Source organism: Falco rusticolus, chromosome 5 (assembly GCF_015220075.1).
Source record: "Falco rusticolus isolate bFalRus1 chromosome 5, bFalRus1.pri, whole genome shotgun sequence".
In the NCBI taxonomy this organism is placed as follows: Eukaryota; Metazoa; Chordata; class Aves; order Falconiformes; family Falconidae; genus Falco; species Falco rusticolus.
Genome location: NC_051191.1, coordinates 81,971,282 through 81,993,107, shown reverse-complemented (window position 1 = coordinate 81,993,107; position 21,826 = coordinate 81,971,282). Strand labels below are relative to the sequence as shown.

The following is a 21,826-nucleotide window of genomic DNA, read 5'->3' as shown; positions in this document are numbered from 1 at the left end:
GTTGTGATGCTTGCAGGGAGAAAGAGACATCTGCAAGACAGACTGGAAACAGTAGGTCTGTGGATTTTAGCGAGGTGAATGAGAAGGGATGCACTAGAAAAGACTGGCATAAGGAATGCAAACCATGCAGTTTTGTTTATTTTGATGTACAATTCAAAGACAGAGGGAAAGCAGTAGAATTAAACATCAGTAAATTTAAAACTGATATGAGGGAAAGGATATTTCAGCCAAAGTCCAATTCTGCTACCTTTTATCTGTATCTATTTTGCACAGCTAAAAAGAGTGAAAACCAGTAACAGAATACTACATTTTCTTCATGCTAGAACATATATACCCCAGTAGTTGCTATCTTGAGTGAAAATGTATCAGACTTTAAAGCTTACTAAGACAGTTATTAACAGAATCGTTCAATCTTTAAAATACTAATGTATACATATTTAAAAATATATATTGCACAGTTTAAAGTTACTATGAAAGGAGAAGTCTAAATCTAATATAACCTTTGAAGTCACTTGTTTCTGGACATAAAATGTTCAGAATAATGAATAGTCAGGATAATAATCAGTCAAAATAATAGTTTGCATGCACTGATGTGCATATAAGTGGGAATACTGTGAGGAAACAGATTAGGCCGCATTCACTTTAAATGTATTTTAAAAGATTGAAAATTGTGATTTTAAACAATGGTAAAAAAATCACTTGCTCTTTAGTGTAATTGAGATAAAACTAGGCTGTCATAAACTTTAAGAGGCCATCCAGTCCATTCTCCTACCCCAGGCAGGGTTACATATAAGCAAACTTCAGTCTCATAACTCACCTGGCAAATGTTTATCTAAATTGTTCTTTAAATATCTAGTGAAAGACTCCACAGCTTCCTGAAGCAAGCTAATCCACCACTTCACTATCTTACCATTAAAAAGCTTTTTTTGCTGATGCCCAACCTTATTCTGTTGAAGCAATTCAAACACATCATGTCTTGTCCTGTTCATAGTGGCTATTATCATGTCTCTCCACATTCTTCCCTCCCCTAGACTAAACAAACCCAACTCTTTCGGTCTTTTCTCACAAGTTGTGTTTTCTGAACCTCTATTAGTTCTTGTTGTTCATTCACCTCTGGATTCTTGCCAGTTGGTACAGACATTTCTCGAACTGTTATCCGCCCTTAGCTGGACACAGTATCCCAGATGAGGCTTTATTCATATGGTGAAGAGGTATTACTCCCCATACCTTATACAGCATCCCCCTATTTATATAGCCTGTATGAGGATTCCTTTTTAGCAGCAGGATAAATCTGCTGACTCACATGCAAATTGCCTTTTGCAGATCTGCCACCTACTCAATTGTTCCCCACCTTGTATTTGTCCCCATGACTGTTTCTAGCAAAGTACAGCACTTGTCTTTCCTCATATTTTTCTTCGCACCAGGGAATTTCTTTGAATTCTTTTATTAAAAAAAGGAGCACTTTCTGAGTTCAAAAGATGAGATGCTTCAATCCAGAAGAGGAATTGTACGTAGGTTTATAATGATAGAAACACAGGGGAAAAAAATGTTGCCGTATATAAGATTAGATGCAGTTTCACTACTCCACAATTATGACTAATACAGTCTCTAATCTCTTATTATAAATGATGACAGTAAAATGACCTCTGGTACAAATTACTCCATTCTGGCCACCTATGAAAAGGAATCAATAACTTCTTATTTATCATTCATAAATAAAAAGAAAAAAGTATGATCATCAAGCAAATGAATGAGTAGATGGACTTCAGAGAAAGGTGAATGGGTGAGTGGGATTTCCCATGTTGTCTCCAAAATTCAGAGAAAGAACACAGTTTTCTTCAATTTCTGTTAAGTTTTTAGAGTAGAAGATTTCATTCTCTTCAAATGAAAGCATGTGAAAAAGTCTGTATCTACAAAGAAATACTTCAGTCACAAGCCATCTTCTTTCCTAGGAACATGAATTGTTCCATGATCAGCAGAGTGCCTGAAATCTGATGCCCTGGAGCTCCAGGTTTTGTGGTTGAACTCTCCTCTGAATAACAAATTCTGGCCAAAATTTGTTTCCTGACTAGAGCACTAACATTGGCTTGCCGCTCTGTTACCACTCTGGTTTCTGGTATTACATTTAAGCTTCTGTCCAGTTTTTCTCTCACTAAAAAATGGTTTGGACCTTCTGTCCCAACTACCAATTTATTGAAATTTGCTTTCTAGTGTCTCTGAAAACTGAAGCAATCTGTCAGGTCTAGCTGAAATTGAAAAAGGTTATCAAGGTTATGAATAAAGAGGACAGTAACAGACATCAAGCCTAGTTGTTAACATGAGTCATATTTCCATAGGAAATCAAGCTAAAGCCTGCTGCTGTCTGTGCACTACCACATGCCTTCCTACAAAATACAAACTGCTTTGTTCAGGCTTCCTAGAAATAAATGGGACCAAAAAGATGGTCTTGCTATAAAAGAAACTTTTGGAGGATCTGGGTGTGAGATGAAACCGAGAAAAAGGTTCCTGTTGGCCAGAGAGAGTTTGGGTAAAAGTTGTACGAGCACTGGGGCAATGGGTAAAATGAAAACTGAAATTTCATGCTTAATTGCAGCTGGCATCAGTGAAATCCCCCCTCCTAATTCACTCTGCAGCAACAGCAAAGACATTATAGTGACATTACCATTTAAATACCAGTAATAATAATGCATAAGGACAGACACATTAGAATTTGAGCTGGGCAGAGCTTTTAGGTTTTACATTTTAAATAATTTATACATTTCTGTTACTTTCCTCTCTTCATTTAGAGGCATTGGGAATTCTCAGGTGTCAAAAGCAAACTGTGGAAAAACTGTGGAAAACACAATGAAAACTTATGAGATCTCAGCCTAGATGTTTTCTATGGTCACGTAGCTGAAAAGTGAAGCAATAGCCTGCTTGTCAATGTTCAGTTCTGATGTGTTTTCTTTTTCAGAAAGTAAACAAAATCCTGTCCTCCTTTCCTTCCAAACCAAAGTACTGACAGGGTCATAATTACATGTATTTCCACTTAAACATTTATTTCTGAGGAAAAAGATTTGTATAAACACACACAGAGAGAAAATAAACTAGCAAAAGTATCTCTGATCTGTTTTGAACTTGATCATTAAATTGATAATTTTTCCTACCTTCTTGCTTTTCCAAGGTCCCTTCTGTCTTTCCTTCGGAAATTCCTTGCATTGTTTCAACAGCAGTTCCTAGTTCATTAATTCAGACTTAGGCATCCAGTTCTTTTAAACGGGGTTCCCTCAATCATTTTCTAGTCATGCAAGTAACCTTCTTCTCAAATAGTATTTTTTTTCTCTCAAAAGCAAACCCACCAGTATTATATTTCCCTATCAGAGAACAAATATATGAATTACAAATTCTTCCTTCTTCCCCCCCTCAACAGCCCATTGATTTCATGCACACTTTCCCAGAAAATCCAGCAGCTTCACATTCTCCCTGCCCCCAAATCCATCAGGTTTCCCATTCCCACAGTCTACTCCAGCCCCTCTGAACACACTATGCTTCCTATTCCCAAGGACTCAATAAACAGCCCAGAAGCGAGGTGCCTTCTCTGGCAGCTCTTCCGTACAACAGCACCAACGGGACAGTGGCAGCAGATGGGCTGCCTCGCAATCCTGCTAACAGCACAATGTGTCAGACCAGCTTCCCGTGGGGCTCTGCTTTGTGGCTGGTTGGCAGGCTGGGAAGTGGGAGAATCTGACCTCCCTCGCTTCTGTACACTAGGCAGGAAACAAAAGCCTTCCCCTCCCGCGCTGCATTTCGGAGAGAGACAGGCTTAAGACCTTCACATTGTGCAGACAACATAGACTGCCCCATCCTCCTTTACGGAGCTGGAGAAGGTAAACGTTTCCCACTGCTGCATCACCTGCCTTCCCATGGCACGTCAGAAAGGTGTTTACTGCTGTACCCACCCGCCTCTCCTGCTTTCACACCAGAGAAAAAGGACAGATCGCTGTTCCCTTGCCTCAGAGATGAGCATAGTCTGTGTGTGTGCATGCGGGTGTGTTAAAGCTCCTCAAACCTTTTGGAAATACTCTGAACGTAATAGTAATTTCTATCATGATACTTTGACTGCAATTAATTAGTGAATTTCCAAGTATTCTATTTCTTCACATTTTTCACTTGTTCAATTGATTAGGTTCAGCCCTTTAAACATTTACAAATGTTTTTACGTTACTAATGTTATTATATGGAAATCAGTCCAGGGAAGTTCACGCAAGTCAAAGAGAAAAGGTGTTAGGAAACTTGACTGCAAAAATCCAAGGTTATTGTAATGAAGAAGAAGCTCTTTCCTTTACCTACATGGCAGAAACAAAATTAAGATCATAATTTGCAAAGTTACCTTGGGAAAAAACTCCCAAATGCTCTCCTTCAATACTCTTTTAAGGTAATTAAATCACCTAAACATGGCAAATGGAATGCCATAATAAACTCAAAGTGGTTTATTCTGTTAATAAATGTAACTTAATTATAATTTTAATCACAATAACATTAAATACCTGCAACATGAAAAATCATTTTACTTACAGTCATATCCTAAAATAAAAATAACTGATTTATCACAATAATTGATGTATTACAAATAGCAATTTGTTTTTTTCTTTCTCTGCTGTGGAAACACACTCCAGTTCTGAGAAACTGACAGACCATAAAATAGTTACAAGCTAATCCTTGTGGACTGAAAACTCTCAAGATTTCTTGTTCCCCTCCCCCTTGTCAAGAATTAAAGACTTCCTCTTTCACACGGCAAATCTCCTTTTCCCACATATTTGCTGTCAGAGCCGTTTCACTTGGCCTTTTACCTTACAAATCCAAATTCTTTCAGTTCGGGTTTGGTTTTTTTTTTTTGACTGAAATCATATGTACAGGCAATAGGGGTAGTAAGTGTGCACATCTCCGCCTCCTGTCCTCTTCTTTCAAGGCACCCAGCTCTCCAATGTTCGGAGGTAGCTGGTTCCTTTCCTTGCATCCAGTACCACACAGAAGACAACTGACAGCCTTATATTTGTAAGTTCATATGTAACTTGCATATGTATAGGAAAAATGCTGTGATTCCTGTTCAGATTGCTCATCCATGTCACATCTTCCTCCATGGACCATTCACCTCTATTGCTTCCTTGCTGTTAACCCAAGGGAGAACAAGCAGCAAAGAGATGAGTTGCGGAGGCAGCACAGATGTGAAAAAATGTGGGGTGGGGTGTGTTTTGCCCTGATGAAGGAAGCACAGGAAAACCAGCATTATCTCTAGTTTTACATTACTTCATAGCTGCTAGAAACTGCCTTGGTTCCTCAGCTGACATCTCCTTGCATCAGCGAGGCTTCAAACTGTAACTGTCCGCCTTCCACGTGAAATCCATCTGCAAACACTAGTGTTTCTGCATGAACGTAGCTCAGCAGTTTATTTAGAATGGTTCCCATCCTCTTCCCTTGGAAAATATGCTCGTGTGTTACCGCTACCACTGCACATTCACAATTCTCCAACTGCAACCTTTAAGAATCTGATTACGTACAGATCTATGTAGCTGCATTATATGTGGATTCAATACTCCCCTATAAAGTTGATCACAGTGTTCATGATGGATTTGCAAAAGTTTCTGTCAAATTAATGGTACCCTGACTTTTATAGTGTGAATTGTACAGTAATTATTTGTTCCATTACCCACCTCTGTTACCTTTGGTGGGATGAAGCTGGATAGAAGTTGAAAGCTTGCTCCTTCTGCAGCTAGCCTAAAGAGAGGGAGAAAAGTCCTTCCAAAGCAGCTTTCTGAATGGGAGTCATGAGAAGTGTTAAAAGGCGTGTCACAGGTGTCACCTCAGGTAGGAGATGTTACCCTACCTGATTTTAAATGCCAGTCCTAATGTGGAACCAGCCTTGCCTTGAGGCTTTTTTCTGGGCTGCTACTTACCTCTTCAGTAGCACCTTTGAAGAGGATTGACCTGACGTTGAGACTGCACTTCTTTCAGAATGGGTCATCATGTCCAAGGTAACAATGGATTTTGCTGTAAGAAATTGTCTCGTGTCCCACTTTCTGCTTGAAGACCCTCACGACCAGCAGCTTTAGAGCACCTCAAACCTCCTTCTGGCAGCTCTGCCACACCAGGGCTGCTCTGTGGATGTGTCCTGCTACGTGCAAAACATGCTCTATGAACTGTGAGTGAACTCACTCGCTGTAACGTAAAGATGTTGGCAGGGAAAAATCTTCAGTTGCTCTTTCTAAAGCACTATGGCTGTGCCAGAGCAGAAGCCTTAGGATGGACCACACAGTTTAATCTGTCTTTGAAATGTTTGGGTTTAGCCCAGTTGTTTCTTATTAGAAAGCACTTTCATTTCTTCTTGTCCTTCATCAGCACTTTTGTTTGAACACTGTTTAATAGTACACTATGACCATCAATTTAAGACATCGGCCTTTTTGCTATCAAAAAAAAAAATATCTTTCTTTTTTGAAATAAACAGTATGATGTCTGAATCCCGAGGATACATTTTTAAAAGGACCGTTTTGTTTTTATGTTTTTATGTGCCAAAAATGCTTGAAACCCTGATTTACAACATACATATTTATGCATCTGTGTAAGTAAACAGACTCAAACACTAACCTACAGACGTCTACACTGAGTGTTTAATGAGAAGCGTACTCCCCAGCACAGTCCTGGCTCAGGCCAGCTATCCCTGGTGTGGTTCAGGGAAGGTCAGAGCCCAAAACTTGCATCCAATAGGCAGTTTCGATGCAGCCAGCCTGTGTCAGGGAGGAGGGAAGTTCAGGCACATGGACACAGAGCCATGGCACGTGGCCTGTCAGCCCAGTTCGGGGCACCAGTCTGAGGCTGTTTTGTTTAGTAGTACAGAAATCTACATGCCCTGCACCATGTTTTTGATTTGTCTTGCAAATAATATCATATTGAAATAGGTGGCTTTGACTAAAGTACCAATTAAAAAAACCCATAAGTTTTTCCTGTTTTCCTACTCTGTTCTTCTGGCAAATTGTACAACAGATAGGAGCAAGAACGTATGAAAATATCATTTTTCCATTTGGGGGTGAAGAGCTAGCAAGGAAAACCGTTACTAGCATTAAAAACAGAAAAGTTTTTTTCTTTTAATACTAGTATTAAAAATCAAAAATGATCAAATAAAAGTAATCTAGTTATTCAATTATTTTTTCAAATTGAAAAATAATCCCTTAACAACAGGCTGTTGTATGCAAATTATAATGCAGGACAGATGCTAATTATTGATGATTTTTTCCCCATTACTTTTTTGACTTTAGTTATTCCAATATTGAATGGAACCCAAGACCATGCAGTTAATGTTCAATTGATTACATTTTGCCTCTGTTCACTTTTACAGATACTTTTTTTGCAAGAGGCTTTAGCAACATCATCAATCCACCACATTTTCGGAGAATGTGGGCCAAGTTCTGCACTGATTTACACACTGCAGAGCATGGGGTCCATTGGCATCAGCCAGGTTACACAAGATCTCATGGAGAAAGATTTAGAACCAGTATATTCTTACTGCATGCTATCTGTTAGACTTCTTAATGTCCAGAGAAAGAGAATATTCTTTCCTCTAGAACAGTTTTATCTAAGTTTTAAGTAAGTTTTACCTTCAGATTTTCTATAATGCATTTTCTTTCTTGTGTACAATATAAGAGCATTAGAGAATCAATGGTAGTATTAAGCAATATTTCTGGTGTGGGTTTTTTTGTTTGGTTAGGTTTTGGGTTGGTTTTGTTTTTTTTTTTTAAAAAGCACTTAAGACAAAACCTTCTGAATACAAGGCATGACCATATGCTCAGCATTTTCTGCAGGAAAGTACTTTGGAGAAATAATACCCCTGAGTCAAATTGCATGGGTGGCAGGAAAGTCCTTTGGAAATGTGGTAATGACAATTTGTGAGGGCCAGGCTTTCTTTGTTCTCCAGCTTTGTCCCTTGGTCTAATAAAAACATTATCTGTCCCTGCAAGGTTTTCTGCAATTAAAATACTGAGATCACTATAAAAGCAAAGCTGATATACACTGCACACTTTAAGTAAAGACTGCCATTGGCGAATCAATATGATGGCTGAGATAAGAACAATTTAGACTTAACTGAAACTATCCAGTGTCTAAATTTTTGAACCACTAATGGCTTTGAAATAAAAAAGCCAGCTAGTCCTACAAATACATCAGGCAGTGGTCAGTATTTCTACTCCTGGTTTTGATAGGAAACAAATCTAGCAGTGTTCCTGGAGATGCACAAGGCAGCTTTCTCATCAGGAGAAACAGGGTATTAAGGTGATAATGAACTACCCATAAACACATGAAGAATGCATTAAGGACTGAGACAACTTTTGATATTCCTGTGCTCATACCTACTTGTACGTGCTTTTATGGCTTTACTTGAAGGTTTCCTATGATACCAACTTATACATTGCAATGTGTGATGAGTTTAAGTTTTCAGGCTTCATCTGGAAAAGAGTTAAGTTTAGGATGTCAGATAAAGTTCTCTACCAACACTGAAATTTTGAACTCCTCTGAGGATATTTTGTGTGTCACCAAAACCTGTATCAGCCTAAATCAGTGTATCAATGTTTACATGTAGGTATACCTTAGGACCTCTTGTTATCACTAGAAACAAGAAAAATCTTTCAGATTTTCAGCCCCTGCCACACGCTAGGGAATATAAGTGTTTCCTAGATTGAAGTGTTACTTACCTTACTCAGTTTAGCTAACACTCCAGGTAAAAAATACTTTCATTTATCAATTAGCTATGATGTTTATTGCCTAAAAAACCCAACAAAACAAACAAAAACCCACCCAAACACCAACCAAAACAAAAAACAGTATTAGAACAACACCAGTAATTCAGGGCTTTTTACTAGGCAGGTAGGGCTTGATGAAATAAGTTTAAATTTCACTAGTCATCCTTCTGGGATAAGTGTTTGGGTATCCTTCAGATGCTGCTTCTGATTTAGGTTTGGAGACTTCCCCTTTTTTAAAGAAAAACAGAGCAAGCCTGAGTCTGTTCTTAACCCTGTGCTAGATCTCCTTTTCCTCACAGACACACACTGAAGTATATGAACACAGCATTATATGCACTCCTGTGAGTTCTGAGATCGGGTTTTATACCTGCATTCACTGTGGCTCTCTTCTCAGTTTGTCTCAGTGCTTCATACGTAAATCAAAGGCTCATCTTTACGTACAATGACTGCTACCTTCTGCTGACTGGTCCCATAGAGGAACAGAGCACTGACTCTACCACCATTCCCTCCCTTCTTTTCCAATAAAAATCCATAGAGGAATAAAGCAAATAGTGCATGCACTCCTAAAACGTATCCCTTTCACTTTTATGTGGGCTGCCTGTTTTGTGGGATCTCCTCCCTCACTACAGATCTGCCTGAAAATCAAGAAGCATTAAGCATGGTAAAAACAAACCAGTTGACTCCTGCTGCCTGTCCTCCTCCTCCAACATCTCCCTACCTCCTGCTTCATGCTTGTGGCACAGATCTGCCATTTTTGTTGGGATTATGTTTTCTCAACCATGTATCTCAAGCATCAATTGCACATGCCAGATTCCTAAAGGTGCTTGATCAGATAATGTGGATAACTGGCTAGCTGAAAAGGGTCACATAGACATAGTCCAGCTGGCTGGACAAAAATGCACATCGCTCTCAGCTTACCTGAAGTAAAGCAAAAGTTACAAAATAACAGGAAGACTGCGGTGGGAAAAGAATGTTGCAGGTGGGAACAGATAACTACAGAAGAGAAACTAGGGGCGGGCTTGGTAGTTAGGTAACTAACCAATAATGAGCTTAACTTTTGTAATATGTATGAGCTGATTATAACAAGGCACAAAAGGTGACTGTAAGGGACAATAAATGAAGTCTGCTGATCACTCATATTGAGTGACTGTGTCTTCCCTCCGTCGCAACAAGATAATGTATACCCACTTCATGTATTGCTCTCTTAAGTGATATGTATCTTCACTGGTTCAGGTCTCAAAAGTGAGCCAAGAATCCTACAGAAATCCAGACCTTACTCCAATTGCTGTCAAATTAGTAAGGACTTATCTGGATGAGGATCAGGCCACTTTTGCAAACTGGTGCCTAGATTCAGAAGAGTATTATCTAAAGGTATAATTCAGAAAAGATTTTAAACCATGTTTCACTGTACGCGTGTAGGCAGTCTCAAAGAAATCAATGGGTTTATTCATGTACATAAAGTTAAATGCACCCATAAATCTCTCTGAAGCTATGACCCAAGGGTCCAGTCTTGCATTTATCTTCAATATGGATTTTAGTACTAGAGACAATTTCATTGATGACTTAAATATGCTCATACATAGTAGTATGTCATATTCATGGCTGCAGGTATCTGGTTCATCAGGTCCATAGATAACATGTGGAGTGGCCGAAATAATTCTTTTTTTCAGTCTGCTCACTTTTAGTATTGTAGCACCAACCAGCTTTAAATACTTATTTTTCCTTGCGTTTTAACTCTGAAAAGACAGAAAATATTCCTTAATACTAAGTTAATCCATTTCCTCAGTCTTCATCAGGAGTCCTGATGGCCCATGGTTCTTAACTTTAGTTTATAATTAGAGTAGTAGGGATAAATTGGTCTCCCCCTTACCCATGTTTGGAATAGATCATATTTGATTCTTTTATTATGGCTGGTTTAATGCTCCCTTTCATGTAGGAATTTCCTTTGCTTTTAGGATATTTAACAAATATGATTTACCCTCATGTAACTGCTTTATTTTTGACCCTTTGGCACTCATTGATGTATATTCAAGCGTCTTCAATTAAATATAACTGGGCTAAACAGAGGGCTGATTTCCTATTTTTACAGCTGTATCATTATTTCTTCTCCCAAGGACTTCAAGTTGTATTTGCTACTATTCATCACTTCTCATGAAATATATATTAGAAAAATCTTTGTTAAACTTACTATGGACCTCCTGAAGTTTACACTCATCTGGACTAAAATTTTTAAATTTCCACTAAGTTATTAACTACCTATCTTCAAATAATTAATTGGAATATGATCACTCACCTTTGAAGGACTGTTCTTTGAAAATTTTATGTCTTCAACACTCTAATTCTGTAAACAGGAAAGATAATTTTTGCTAATGAGTTTCTTTGTTAATAGTGATTCTCCACTCTGCCATAGAGCTCTACAGACTTCAGTAAAATTACGTTGATATGGAAACGTTGTAAAAGTAGAGGAAAAAACCACATCAATTTAAATCATATGGTTTGGAACCATGATTCTGGTTTTCCTTCATGAGTTCCACAAAAAAATTACATGTATTAACTGAGAGCAGCAGCATTATATTGGTCCAATACCTGTAAAAGATCAGAATCAATCCTTGCATAATATGACCAGACAGATCAAATCTGGAAGAAATGCAATCTTTCAAATTTACAATTATCCACCAATCACTTTACATTGCTGTGAAAAACAGGTAGCAGCTGTAACCTGAATTTAACCAGTTAATAGACCCCTGTATGAGTTTGGACATACAGTGTCCACAATGCTGTAATGCAATGACATATTCTATTCTCAGTTAGCAAACATTGACTTTGGTAACATTACTCATCACTTTTAGTTAATCCTTCCATCTACCAGCCACGTTCTGGGTTTACTCTAGCAAGGAGGTTGCTAGCTATTCTCTCCTGTGAAGGCTGTGCTTGCGCTGCATATGCTGTATTGCAACAATTTGGGGTTGTTGCACAAGAACGTTGATTTCATGTGTTCTAAAATCAGCCCACAGGCTTGCATTTTCCTGATACCTCCTACTTACATGCAAGTGGGTGACAACTGACCCACAGCAATGGTTTCCTGAGGCACAGACTCCAATATAAAACAAAACTCCCTGGATGGTCTACTGCCTTCCTTGCTGGTTGTTTTGGCTCATCTGGGCTCAGCCAAGTGCCCCTGCCATGCCCACTCTGTTCCAGCTTTCCAGCATTTGTTTCAGCTGCTCCAGAGTCCACGTGTCCTTCAGGAGAAGCCACGATAAAACAGTGTAAGTTTGGATGATAAATGTCGAGAAGAAACAAGCTGGAAACAACACTTACAGCAAGCTTATGTGGTGTGTTCCCAGACAGACCACTGCCACGGTAGCGGGATGGTTTGAGGAGATGTGCTGTGTTCACTGGTTCTGGGCCATAAGCAAAACCCTTAGGATGAACGTGCCACATGGAGAAGTGATCTACTCCCATCCTGGACTCTATGTAGATGCATTGCTAGAGGTTTTCCCTTTAGATTGGAGGCATCTAAACAGATGGACCCTGACCCACTTGTTCTGCAGGGCAGCGAGACCCTCTCTCCCTGTGGAGTCAGTGGACAGGAATGGTCACAGTACCTGGGTTAGGAATGGACAGTGGGCAGGCTGGATGCAGTGCCTACATATCTTCAGTGGCTACGCCAGGATATGGGGTAGTTCATGGCCTCCTCCCATGCAGGCCACCCCTGCTGCCCCCGGGTACAGACACCCTGCCTGATGCGGGACCCAGTGCCCACTTTATACACATTTCAGAGTGGCTTCGCTTCAATGAGCTCTAGCCTGGTCCCATGGGCTGAATTTCTATCTGGTATGCATTAGGTATGCTCCTGGACTTTTCCTTCCAAGCTAATTTTATCCAAATGAAAGGCACTTCATGTGCTCAGAGAAAATCCCATGATACAAACCACAGCATGGTATTAAACTTACTGAGGCCAAGAATCTCTAGTACTATTTACCATAATCTGACTTAAGAGAGGGAAAAGACAGGTCCACCTAGAAATCAGAAAATGCCTGTCTTCCTACTGAATGTTTTAGATGCCTTAATTATTGCTAGTTGTGAAGAACAGTATTCCTTTCTGGTTAAAAAAGAAAAAAAGAAATTGAACAAATTGATCAGCGACCAAAGCCCCAACCCTTTACAAATGCACAATTAAGTCTGCTTAGCAGTTCAAATCGCACAGTACAGCAAAACTCCAGCCCACAAAAGCTAGGAAGCTAAGACTGATGGCACGGCTGCAGTTTTGCTGGTCCCAAACAATCTCCTAAAATGCCCAGATGCATGTAACTCTCCCTCAGACTTGGTATTGACCAGACAGTTGGGCGTATGACCACAAAGGAGGGACCTAGCATACAGCACCTTCACTGTGCTAAAGCAAAATTGGTGTTTGAAAAAATGTGGTACACTTTGAGTACATGCTCAAATAAGAGTTACTTACCTGCTCCATTTTAGCACCCTTTCATGCAGGTTTCCATCTTTGCTTCCTCCCAGCTGACAATATTCCTGGTAAAATAACCCCAGGTATCACTACTGAAATGGACACCAATTTAGCATTAAAACACAGTAAACTGAACCTCTTGAAGTACCCATGCACCTGGTGCTTTTCATTCAGTAGCAGTGAGGGGCTGCTAGACGTGATCCCAAATAACCTTCACTCACAATTCAAGCACTGTCAGGGTTTTGCAGCTAATGCTTCCCTTCACCACTGGCCCATTTACACTTAACACAGTGGATGCAACTGGATTATATGTAGGTAGTTTTTAGTAGGAATTGATACCTTCTAGGTTGGAAGAACTGTTACGGTTCAAGGAATAGTTCATGGATATAATATTGCACTCCCTTGTATTCAGAAAGCCTACTTTGAATTAATATAGCTGTTAGGTCCTTAAATTAGTATGAAAGGAAGGAAGGAGTAGGTGTTTATTTTCTTCTTAGGAGAAAAAAAACTTAGGAGAAAGACTGTGGAAGAGACACTAGGATTTAGAAGAAGACACCACGATTTAGGAGAAGGTACCTTTATGCTTGGTTCTGCTGTGGTGTTTTTGTAGTTTGCATCATTTACCTTCAGGGTCACTACAGCCCATCTTCTGCCTGTTATGTCTGCTGCTGACAAAAAAATATAATTTCCATCCCTAACAGCCAGTTCATAGTTCAAGATTTGTTTCAGAATCTCAGTGAAGTAATAACCTGATGAAACAAAATCTCTGAAAACTGTCAATTAAGAAAGAGTCCAGTGTTTCACTTGGTTAATGTCAAGTGCTTATTTCCCAAAATAGTCAGTAGAATCACATTAAGAACTGAATTCATCTCACATAACTTCAGACGTATAGATGTATAACTTCAGACCTATAGGCACTTAGGGCACACTGGCTGCCAAGACTTGTTCTGCAGCTGATGGAGAGGATATCTAAAGAGGCAGCTTATCCCATTTTCCTGGGATGAATGAATATGTTCCTGGAGGTGCTGCTGCTTTAACTACAAGGGGTGCCTAAATATCTATAATTGACTGGATACCTGTAAGGCACCAGTGTGAAATACTGTACAATGTACAGCAGGGGGACTTAAAAAACTTATGAAATGAAATATAGCTAGAAAATGAACCCCCCAAATTTTGATGTTAGAAAGGAACAGGAAAATTGAAGGGTTTTGTCTAGATCTGAAATGTCATGGACTTGCTTAATTTTTAAAAAAATAAATGCTGCATGTTGTTCAGTCAGGTTGCCAGAAATGGTTTTCACAACATTTTTTGGCTAATTATAGTTATAGCCATGTGTGCTGGCTTGACAAAGATCTCTGTTCCTTTGATGCTCAGCATTTGAAGAGTGCCTAGTCCCAGGAGGGCTATTGTCCAGCAGAGTTTGTAGGGCACTCTGGTCAGCCAGACAACGGTAAATAATTTACAAGCTGTGGACTTACAAATTTTATAAGTTCCATGAGAACAAGGTTTACAACATGCAGAAGCTTGCAGACACTGAAGAAACCACTCCCTATGCTCTGTGCAGACTCTATCTTGTGATTTATTTTTACTGCTAAAATGTTACATACTGAACTTCTTAAGCTCTTAAGGACACATTATTATATCCATATTATTTTCATTTTCTCTTTCTTTCCAAGCGTCTAATAATATTTAGTGTTCCACAGCAGGATGCAAATTTTACTTTTCAATTTGCCAATAAATTTCAGAAAGTGTCTTCCATTTGTCAGAGAAAATTTCTATAGCTTAAAAATACTACTGAAATTTTATGTCATTGCTTCTTTAAGCAAGTTTTGGATGCTGTAATGAGCCAGGGAGGCAGATGACTAGAAATTTCAGAAAAAATCTCACATTATGCAAAGTTTTCTGACTCACTGTCTTACTAGACTGTAGTTGAGGTTTAATCTGGTATGCTTGTTTGTCAGGCCAGCTGTATTACTGTTTTAAACAACTATTTCATAAAACTATCTAACACAAATGTCCTATGAATCATTAACAATGTTGTTTGCAAGATCACTTTCAGCTTCCTCATGTTTTGTTCCAGTAAATTTCCACTTTAATACAAGCCACAACTACATCCTTAAGTGGAAATTCATTACCCTTAAGCTGAGTGGAGATACCTGCAAACAGAGCTTAGCTTGTGCACTTGTTAACTGCTAACGTTTAACAGGTTCTGAAAATGTGTTCAGCCAAACGCAAGACAGAACTGAAGACAGCCCTTTGACTCTTCGTGATTAACACAAGTGTCAGTAGCAGCATGTCAATTCAGACAGCTAGGGACAGAACCTGGAGTGATGAGTACCTGTGGACTTCATTCAGATACTGATTCTGCAGGTGACAGGATCCTGCCAGAAGCATGGACAATAAACCCCTTACAGATCACTACTTTCGTGGGTACCTTTCTATAGATCCAAAACGTGAGCAACAGTGTGAGTAAACCTCTTTGATAGCATAGAGGAGGAAAACTGGGATAGGGGCACAACAGGAACAGAGAAGTCTGTGGCTGTGTAGGAACTGACCCGTTGAATTACTGGTTCTGAGGTGGCCGCAGTCGTGTTTTATAGATGCTTGGACTACCAACCATGATTGATGGCTACGCATGAACTGCACAGAGAGTAAGCTATGACTGTGAGCTTTTCATCTAAAAATTTGATGGCTGAAGTCACAGCCATCACAGATAGCTGCTATTGTGTTTTTGCCTACATTGATTCGTCTATCTTTTGCCTGAATCATACCATCCTTTCATTTTACCCTACCGACTGCATTGTAACAGAACACCCAACTTCGACAAGCCCAGTAAAGGCTGAGTGCTCCCATTCTTAACCCTGAAGAAAGATCCTGAACACTGAAAAGAAGAGATGGTGAGAAGAGAAATTGGATATGGCAAGTAAAGGAAATTGTGTTGAGGCCACAGCAATTCTATATTTTTGAAATGTTCACATGTCTTAACAGAGAACAAAGGACATAACATAATGGCAGATAGCTTAAAGCGATGATCAAACTTTGCAATAGGCAAATTTTTCAGGCATTTCTGCAATTTCAATAAAACATGAAATGCAAGCAAATCTGTAATTGGTTAAAAATACTTTCTCCCATTTATTTTTCTGAACTTGAAAAATCAGACAAAATTTAGACAATTTGAAAGTGTTACCAGCTTTCACCAGTACTGTTATTGATGTCCTTATTATTTGTATTACAGCACTAGATAGGAGTTCAAATTATGGGCCAGACCACACTGTGCAAAAACAGCCCTACCCTAGCCCTATTGTTTCTGTGTAACACCAGAGAAAACATCAGTCAAGAAAAACAGGGTGCCACAGGGAAGCAATGCAGCGATGCTGGTTAGGGTAGCAAACAGGTCAGCACGTTAACCACTAACTTCCCTGTAAGCATCACAGCAAAGGAGAGGCTAAAAGGGGGATGTGAAGAAAAGTGGCAGTGTTTTGCTAGAGGTAACTCCACCAAAAGGGAGGAAAGTTTGACAGAAGGGTTATGGATGACTGTCAGCCAAATTTGATTAGTGATTTGTGGAGGCTGGCATAAAGGAGAGATGGAAGAGGAAGCACCTACAAGAAAAGAAGAAAAGAGATTCTGAATGGGAGTAGAGCAAAAAAGGCACTGAAAAAAATTAAATCAGCACCTTACTTAGAAAAACGGGAGATGAAAACAAAGAAACAACATTCTGAAAGCATCTTTTGGGGATTGAGGAGCTCCAGAAAAAGAGCAAAGCCAAGCTCTCCTACAACTCATTCCCCCCCAAAACCCAAGTAACTTAGTGCTATGAGACACGGGGTAAATAAATGACCCAACAGAGTATGTGCACTCGGTGGTTAGTGCGATAAAAAGGGCTGTTTTGCCTTAACCAAATGCATTTATGGAGGGGAACATTTATTACTTCTGAGAGAAGTTCTGGGAAGGGTATCTGACAGCAACCATTTCTTTAAGTTGGATAGCACCTTCCAGGTGTTCGTAGCAGAACCAGACAGGTTGTGAGATGTTTTTTCATAACATCAAGGGGCAGAAAGGAGCACAGGCAATGTAACACTACTGAGCTCAGTTTGTCACGTGGGCTAACAGAGGGATAAGCTGCGTCAGGAGGCTTTACACGCGAGCACATCCACAGCTGCAGATAGCTGAGACCTTCCACCGCTCCAGCGACCACACTGCCAAGCCTGAGGAAAATGTGACGTTCTGACTGGTCTTAGTGTCAGGATCCTGGATGGTGGCTTCACCCTGACATGTGGTTCCACTTTCACCATCACCATTGCTTCTACTCAATGTCAGACACCTAGGTAATGATGTTCCCCCTGCCCCCACTCCCAGTTGCTATTACCCAATATATTTTACTAGTCTAACTGGTTTCAAAGAGCCATTAAAGAAACCCACACACACTTTAACTTGTCTTCTGAGTAGAGCCTTCCTTCTAAGCTGTGTTAGAAAAGTTGACAGTCCCTCTAATTTTATGAGCCACTGCACAGTTGCAACATCATGAGGAAAGTGACAGGCAACACTCAGAAGAATCCCTCAAACTCAAAGGCCCTGACAATCCCTAGTAACCCAGAAAGAGTAATATGAAAACAAAATTTGCAATATACCAAACCTCAGGGAGAAAAAAGATTAACCCTACATGATGGGATATTGTGTGTGGTACTGCTGATTATCCACAGCCACATTATCTCTTTGCCTGCTCACATTTGACTACTTCACTTTCCAACTGTCCTTAGCTTCGTCTTCTTCTTGCTGCCTTTCCGGAAGCAAGGAAGCTTTCTGAACAGCTTCCTTTACCCACCCTCTTTGGCATGCCATTTCAACTTTACTGTTTCATTAAGGTCCTGAATATGCAGAACTGTTTTTAAGTCCTGTCATTCAGTAGAATTTAGAGAGGTGTGATGCTTCAGCATGTTGGATTCATTAGGAATGAATAGAAAATGTATCAGAAAGAAGAACCTAAACCGAAGAGCTCTACTTTACTTCAAACAAGATGTTTTGACAGGAACCCAATCCGGTTCTTAAAAACACATTGTTTAATCATTTATGATATTTTGTAAAAGTTCCCCACAGTCACTTTTCGCACTTCAGCTTGAAAAATTTACCGTGATCATCCGAATGTTTCTTAATCATTTTAAAGTTGTATAGTTATGCAAAATTTTGGCTTCTGCATCTTTCTGTGTAGTTATCATTCTTATCTAAGGGTAAACCAGGTAAAATAAGAACTGTTCCACTTTGCATACACAGGACAGATAGAGGAAGATAAAGTTATGGTCACTGAAGCTGTATAGTTTGGGCTTTTTGGCCAAACAATCATACTTATTATTCTTTTTATCAGTTGCATTCCCTCTTTTTTTTTGCATTCACTTGGCAAGTGTCAGAACAGTGATGCTTCTGCTACACTTGGGAATGATATAATTCTGGGTGAGATCCACATTTATTGCATGCACCATTTTTAGGGTCTTGTGCTGTAATTCTTGTTCACTCCAAGGCTCCATTCACTGCAATGGATAGTTTGACTTTGCAAAGAATTTACTTTCAGGTTATAAGTGTTTAATAACCTACAGCAGAGTGATGACAGGCAGTGGATTCTGCAGTTGCCAGTCACTTCCAAGCTTCAGAACAGCTAAACCACAAACCGTCTGTCATAACCATGTATTTGGGAGTGAATGAAGGATAGATGGTTTTTGCAGGTTTTAAATCTTTGGAGCTGAAATTCTAAAAATATCTAATTTAATCAGAAGACAAAATGATTCCCAGTGGAAAAAAAAAAAAATTAGGAAGAAAAGACAACTTCTTCTCTCTGGTCATGATGTCAATTACTCAATCACGAAGCAAATTAATCAATTAAGTTAGAAGAATCTTTGAAATTTCTTGAATCATTGGCAAATTCCATGTGTTCTTCGGAAGAGGGGAGAACAGAAGGGAAAAAAAAAGTCTCTTTAGTTCCAAACAATGGTTTGAAACTCCGAGGTGTGCAACATTTACTGAAAAAATTAGCTGAAAAACATTATTCTGATGTGTCTCTTGGATGTTCTATAAATTAATATATTTCAGTTAAAAACAATACAGATAACTAACACCCGGATCTGTTTCTTATTCCATGAAAGTATTTTGGTGAATATTTATTACTGAAGCATATATTTGCTGATGTAAATACTTTATAAATACTTCATGAGTGTCCATAAATCAAATCAAGCTAGATATACTTTTTATACTTATTAACAAAAAACCAAAAAACCGGTTATTTTTTCAGTAAATTTGGTAAAAAGAAATGCTACTCCTTCATGCTACTATTTAATAAACAGAAAATTTTAAATCTTTCTTTTGGAAAATCTTTAAAAACCTGTTTCCATATTTCAGAATTTTCTCATGAGGGCCTTAATAATGTTATGTTTCTCTCCAAAGTAATAATAATAAAAAAGACATAAAATTGTAGAAAGAAAATTTTGAATTTAAAATACTTTTAAAAGGCTCTTAACAATTCTACATAGAAAGGTCTGTGTCTGTCAATTTTTAATTTGAGGTGCACTTTTCAGTACTTTTCAGCCAGGGATATTTGTATTCATATAAAACCTGTGTGCCCTGCGTTGAGTTCTACGTAACCTGAAGGATGAGGTGTCAAATTTAGATTTAACATTCAAATGGACCCTGTATAATGGTCTTCTTTTATACTATTTTTTTGTCTAACATTTCTACTCTGAATTTGAATGTAGCATGCCCAGGTTCCCACTTATAATCAAGAAACAATAATAACTGTAGTTTCTGAGATTAAAAGAATTCAGACAAACTTGTAGGATGGGATGGATTCTTTAACTTCTGGTAAGTTCCAGCACTGGTCATTCTCTGTAGGCGAGGATAGGTGTTGGGATAATTTCAGTGGCACTACTTTTAATTTAAAACAGTGGGTAAACAAAGTTTGGTCTCTGTGCAATGACCCACCACAGATGTCATAATGCTTTATCCTGCAATCTGCCTGTTAGGTCAACAGAGTGGTTATTGGCTTCAGTTAAACAAAGAGTCAGAGAGGTCCTTACTGAACTAAAAGCTGTTGAGTGCTGTCCTGGTTTCAGCTGGGGCAGAGTTAATTTTCTTCTTAGTAGCTGGTGCAGTGCTGTGGTTTGGATTTGGTGTGAGAGCAGTGTTGATAGCATACGATGGTTCTGGTTTTTCCCAGGGAATGTTTGTATTGTCAGACTTTTCATTTCTTAGCACCTGCCAGTGAGAGGCTGGACAGGCACAGGGGACTGGGAGGGGACACAGCCACAATGGCTGCCCTGAACTAGCCAAAGGGATATTCCACAGCATAGAGCATCATACTGAGTATGTGAACTGGGAGAAGAAGGAAAGGGGGGACATCTGACATTATGGCGTTTGTCTTCCCAAGTAACTTACACCTGATGGAGCCCTGCTTTCATAGAGATGGCTGAACACCTGCCTGCCTGTGGGAAGTGGTGAACGAATTCCATATTTTGCTTTGCTTGCATGCGTGGCTTTTGTTTTACCCATTACACTATCTTTATCTCAACCCATGAGTTTTTCCCTTCTATTCTTTTGACCCTCTCCCCCATCCCACTGTGGGGGGTGACCCTCTCCCCCATCCCACTGTGGGAGGAGTCAGCGAGCAGCTGCGTGGTGCATAGTCGCTAGCCTGGGTTAAACCATGACAAGTGCTTTTAAGAAAAGCATATGATAGTATTTAATATTACGGAAAACATCATGATAGAAAGAGAGATGAAGAAACATCCAAAACTTTTCGCATGGTAAATTTCTTTCATTCATTCATTCATTTGTTCTTTGTTTTAATGTAGTCCTCCTGCGTTTAATTATTACTTGATTTAAAGGCAAAAACCCACAAATAACCTGCAGCTGAAAGCTATATTTAACCTGGAACTTTATATGAAATTGGTCATGAAACATAAATGAGTATTATTTAATAGTTTTTACAAATCACCAGCTATATCCAATGAGATTACTGTCCTCTCACATTAACTTGTGGTTTGACTATAATCTGGTTCTACTATGAATGTCCAGTGGCTTTGCCCTGAAGGAAATTTTGTTCACTGCCATAGACAGTAAGCCTGAGTCTCCTTGATTTTTTTTTTTCCACAGAAAATTAGAGAAAAATAGAGCCTCTTTTCTCCCTAGTTTCTTATAGCTTGCAATCAGCTTTGGTGTTTGTATTTAAAAATGGGAAAATTATACTTTAAAACCTAATGCTACAGCTTTTGTACATATGAATAGACTAATGTTCATGCAGAGATGAGCACTGAGCCCTGTTCAGCCTGAATATTTGGCCAGAGGTAGTTAAACGGAGAAAGAGAATGGGACACTGACTCAGTACACATAGAGAAATCTCTTCCATAAACTACATCTACCTGCTGAATGGCAGAAGGATTACTTGCATGAGTAAAGGCTACAGTAAATAGACTCTAAATTACATATAAAACATAGGAAAGAAAATAAGAAGAACCTGTTAGGTTCTGGCTAGAAGGGTCCAGGACAATGATAAAGCAGGGACTGAGTGAGTGCACAGTGTGTAGCAGCAAGAAAAGAGACAGCCTGGGCTCCC

At 39.2% G+C, this 21,826-nt stretch overlaps 1 long non-coding RNA gene across 3 annotated transcripts; it reads right to left on the bottom strand.

Annotated features, from left to right (window-relative positions):
- Positions 1-4,454: 4,454 nt before the first annotated feature.
- LOC119149222 lies at positions 4,455-20,134 on the bottom strand. Of its 3 annotated transcripts, none has more exons than XR_005104620.1 (5): positions 20,046-20,134; positions 13,231-13,295; positions 11,810-12,007; positions 11,059-11,106; positions 4,455-6,027 (listed from the first exon to the last, which is right to left on the bottom strand). It is a non-coding gene; the product is annotated as an uncharacterized LOC119149222 (long non-coding RNA). The 3 variants fall into 3 exon arrangements; XR_005104619.1 differs by lacking the exon at positions 11,810-12,007 and having other exon boundaries at positions 4,455-5,236; positions 5,691-6,027; XR_005104618.1 differs by lacking the exon at positions 11,810-12,007.
- Positions 20,135-21,826: the final 1,692 nt, after the last annotated feature.